Here is a 5,455-nt window from a genome sequence, read left to right as displayed (position 1 = left end):
TCAGAAAATAAAAAAATCTGCTCGCGCTTCGCGCTCGCATTATCATTTTGACCACTCCCACATTTTTGCTCATAATTGGGAGTATGTATGGTTCAAACTGTTTTAACTTTGCAACCCTGTATGGCCACCCGAATTGTTGGTTTAACTGAGTCATACAATTTCCACAAGTCTATATAGAAAAAATATATATGTATCTAGGTCATCAAAGGTCAAAAGGTCATACCTTGAACTATAACAAAGATTAAATATAGGATTTCTCGTCAATAAGATCACATGGTACATTTTTAAAATAGATTTTACATAATCCAAGATCAAACAATGCAGAATATTTTTCCAGAAGAAAATGATGGAAGATATTGCAATGGACTTTTTAACCGCGCCCACTTTTACAACTGGAAGTAGAAAATGGAGTTTAGATTGTCGTAACTAGTTCAAATCTGCATTTTTTTCATCAATATATTCTCTGGTTTCGCTGGTTTTTACCTACTGAAAAATGTTTATTGAATCAAGGGTGGCAGAAGAGGGATAGGGGCACTTGCCCCCTAAAATTTCCTATTGAAAAGAATGCCCCCTTTTTTCAAAACGAAATGTGCCATATGAGAAGTAGCGCTTTTCATTATCTGTGCAAGTTTATTTTCATTTGTATTGTATTTCATGTCATTGAACATTTGCCTTCTTTTTCTTTAATTTTCTCTCATTTGTGGTGTAGGGACATAAATGTAAATCAGATAAGGCATAATTGGGTGAATTACATAATTTTTTTAAACCCTAAAAAGGCAGTTTGGCATTTCATCTTAATGCTTTCATGGGGAAGCAAACTTAAGCCTTTCTACCTTTTGTCCCACTAACCCCTCCCCCTCCACAAGACAACCTTTTCAGAGTAAAATATTCATTCTGTTCGATTTGTACACGAACTTAGTGAATCGAAACATATTTTGAAATTATTGCACATTCGTCACATATAAGGATTTTCCTTTATGTTCGTAGCAGGTTATTCCATATATTTGTTCCCAGTATGGGGTACGTCATAGAAGAAAGAAAATTAACCTTGTTCAGTCGAGAGGCATATGGAGAGCCCAAATTGAGCATTATTTTGGCCTCTCATATTAAAAAAATGCCATCAGGGTGGCAAAATGGTCCATATCCACCTATTTCGCAATAACATACCCCGATGTTTGTCTTCCCTTTAAATGATGACTACTCAAAATTGAAAAATTGAGTTCTAAACATTTTTTTCCAATTATTTATTTTCTTTTTAAAAATGTATCAAGGACATCAAAAGTCAATAGATCATGAAATTCTACCGTGAATCATATTACAGAGTAGATATAGGATTTTGTTTCACTAATATCATAGCAGATTTCTTAAAAAAAATCAATTAGTCTTAGCTTTCACGATTCAGAAAAATTAAAGTTCCAGCAAAAACAAAATTGGATGACAAAAATCCCCATGGACAGTTTGACAGCGCCCACTTTAGCAGCTGAAAAAAACCTACCCAATTCTAGAAAATCTTAACTATTTTTACTTTTCAATTCCCCTCAACGTTTTCTACATGATCAATTAAAACGGTGATTTAATTGAGTTCTGCATTCTTGTGCTTGCAAGTGTTTATTAAAATCAATTATGTTCAAACGTCACCAAAGGTCAAAAGGTTATGAAATTTGACCTTAAACTAATCTAAAAAGATAAAATACATTCTTAATGGCCGACAAGATTATATACACATAAGTGTATATATTATCATGATTGTTGTTGTTATTTTTTTATTCATACTTAATTGATATGTTGTTGGAAATATTGGTAGATTAAGTTTTTTTTACCAGTGGCGTAACTACGAGGGCACGTCCCCCTCAACGGCTGGCCAAAAAGACAAAAAAAACAGGGGAAAGGAGAAAAAGAGGGAGAAAGAAAGAGAAACGAGGTAGAGGAAGAAAAAACTAGTGTACATTGTATTATATTATGTTGTATTATTATACCATATTACATAAATATTTTTACATAACTCTGTGAAGCATCATTTACTGAGGGCCTATGTGTCCATCGTTCCCGGTGCTCGCAATATCTGTTTGATGAAAAAAAATAATCCTCTTGTACTAAAACATCCCGTTTTCAAGTCAATACACACCAAATATATTTCCTCGCACTTGGAGTTATATTGATTTATGTAGTGACGTGCTTCTTTTTATGACTACCCCTTTTATAGTCTGAATATAAAATATTTCCAGTCAGTGCTCACGTTAAGGATTGGTGAGATATGTATGCTCTTCATAAATTGTTAAAACTGGTCTAATAAAATGTCATATTTTCTGGTCTGAATACTGTATCAAAAATTTTTAGCTCGCGCTTCGCGCTCGCATCATTTATATAGTGGAATAAGTATGGCCTTGGTGCATTCCTAAAGTAATTTGACATTTAGTGAATTCGAACCTTGGACCTCCAGGTCGAGAAAACAAAATATTATCCATCAATTTAAGCCATAATGCCTCCGACAATAAATGGAAATAGAAATTCTCTTTGATGTTACGTTTTCGTGATAATTAATATTTGTTGGAAGCAAACAATAATTTATTGGGTGACGTATGATTTAATTCTTTATTTTTTTCTTATTAGGGAAATGTTTGTTGAATGTAGTTAAGCCAACAATGTTTTTTTCTGAAGTGCACTTTTTCAGAAGAAAAAAATGACCCCCAAAGAGGAACGTATTTCATACAAATACAAGTAAAATAAAGGAGAATCATATTCAGGGGAAAACTAAAAAAAAAAACATTTCATTTGAAAAGGGCATTTTCCTAAGAGAATTTGATGGAGAAAATGCCCCCTCCCCCCTTTCCGTCGCCCTTGATAGATTTTTATAAATACTTGCAAGTTTAAAGAACTCAAACCATTTCAAGTGATCAAGTTGAATGTATTGGTAAAGAATTGCAAAGTTCGTAAAGCGGTTACGGCTATCAATGTGCCACGAGCCTAATTACATCAGGAGGCCTTAAGATATTCGTTCGACCCAATTACCCATTCGAATTTTTTCAGTTTGATATTGCTGATTGACAAAAATGCATGAATATGATTCAAAATCTAACACTGATTTTAGAATTGGGAACTACTGAACTTCCTTCGCCCAAATTGGGAAGATAAATAGGTGACTTGGAACTATTTTTGACTGGCGGAATAATTAGGGCTATTTTACTGTTTCAGTTGATGAATTCGATCCATTCATAATTATCTTCATAAATGGCGATTTATTTTTAAAATGAGCTGGCTGCGGTACCCTTTCCTGGTCAGATTTGGAATGTCAGATATATATCCTGTCCAATGGTAGTAAACTTTCCACCCTCTAATTTCACATTTATTATTATTTTTTTTTTTCAAAAGTGCCATTTAACGCACAAGTCTATGGGGAATGTTTTACGCGCGTGACACCTATCAAAGCTTCATTTTCTACTTCCGGTTGTACATGTGTGCGTGGTCAAAAAGTCTACATGGATATTTTTCATCAATTTCTTTTTGCTAGGAACATTAACATTCAGATTTTTTTCGAGGCCTGTTCTAAATTGATTCGTTCTTTTTTTTTTTTTTAAATCTGCTTTATGTCATAAATTACTAAAAGTCTATTTTGCTCTGTAATATGGTTGAAGGTATAGCTTCAAGACCTTTTGACCTTTGATGGCCTTGATGCACATACATTTTAAACTAAACACTTGCACAAATTGTAGAACTCATCTAAACTGACAATTTGAGTTGCCGTATATATACGTTGGTGCAGAGTTGCAAGGTGAAACAGTTTAAACCATCCATAGTTCTAATTTTGTGCTACCAGTTGGAAAAGTGGGCGTGGTCAAAAAGTCCCTGGGGAGTAACAGCCACCCCATTTTTTTCTTGACAACATCAGTTTTCTGAAATGATAGACCAAGGGCTAAAAGGAAATACCCATTACGGTAGGTCACGTGGGGGGGGGGTGCACCATGACCCCCTCTAGCCTATGGCCGGCATGATTTAATTTTATTCCTTGAACATGTTAAAGATATGCTTTAAGAAAATATGGAGAAACAACATGAAATGAAGTATTACACCACACGGATGATTTCATACCTCATACCATTTATAGCTATATAACTTTCATAGTCTTTAGATCCAGCTTACACAAACCCCAAAAAATTATGATTTCCAAGGGTTAAAATCTTTTTAGCAACATCATTGTGATGTACCAGATTATAGTATCATGGACTAAAGTAGAATAATGAAAAAGTTACAGCACAGTGAGCTCGTTATTGCCCTCTCTTCTAGTTCAAAGCGTGAAAAAAAATCAGCATTTGTGTGCAATCCAATTTATGCGAGTTTTAGAAAAGGTGGTAGTGCACACTAAAAGGTAATATTTGATGATTTCAAGTCCAGTGTTCGCATTAGTGATTGCTTCCCCTAGCTCCAAAACCTATTCTGAGTTTGTAAAACTAATCTAGATCACATTATTGACAACTTAACAACTAGTATAGTAAGTGACTTTTTAGAACCATTTTAATCGTATGTTTGGTGTTATACTCGTGTAAAAATTGTCTTAACACCAACACCATAAGGTCAACATTGAACTTGAAATCACCCATTGTGATAAGTATCATATTGCATCCTGGTTACAAGAGACTCAAAGCCTATGTGGAAAAAATGGTTGACTGCCAGGATTTTTACAAAACTCTTTATTTCTAATCTAATTTTCTTACTTTTTTAAGAAAGACTTTAATTAATAATTTCTCCACTGATCATATCATAAAAATGCATTTAATACATATTTTCATAGATTAACAAAATTAGTATTACAACGTTTAATGTGCCTGGATCCATCAATGAAAACGGTGACATTTTATTACCTTAACATCGAGTTGAAAACTTTTACTAGATACGACTATTGACATGTATTTTCCCCCTAAAAATTGATTTGTGGAGGATAATTTTCCTTTTTCTGTTTCTTGATGTAGATGGTTCGCCAGAGGCCCGAACGTGAATACGGAGAGACATCACATCGGTGCAATGCCCAGACCGGTGGACCAAGAGAGAGACAGTGTAGAAACAAAACTACACATCTGAGTTACAGGTGTTGGGTTCACTTAAAGACTATGACAGATTTGGAGTAAGTATCCCTATTCCCTCATTTTCCTACGATTTCATGACTTGGATTTTATGTATTTTTTCTAATGTATGGACCATAGAGATATGTACTTTTTTATGTTTTATTAGGAAATCAATATCAAATCACAAAATTTACAATTAGTTTGATTGGCGAATGTTAAAGTTAAAAAATCAAAGAATGACTTAAAAAGCAGTACTGAGAGTTGTACATACAAAAATCAAAGAACATGAGACCAGAATAAATATAATTTTTATATGAACAATGTTTGCATAATGTATAAATAGGCGGCGGAAGCGTGGGGGAGGGGCGGTGGGACGCGTCCCCCTAAATTTCAAATTG

The sequence above is a fragment of the Lytechinus pictus genome, chromosome 4, assembly GCF_037042905.1.
Source record: "Lytechinus pictus isolate F3 Inbred chromosome 4, Lp3.0, whole genome shotgun sequence".
NCBI lineage: Eukaryota > Metazoa > Echinodermata > Echinoidea > Temnopleuroida > Toxopneustidae > Lytechinus > Lytechinus pictus.
The sequence above is the reverse complement of the archived record's forward strand: the minus strand, read 5'-3'. Positions refer to the sequence as shown.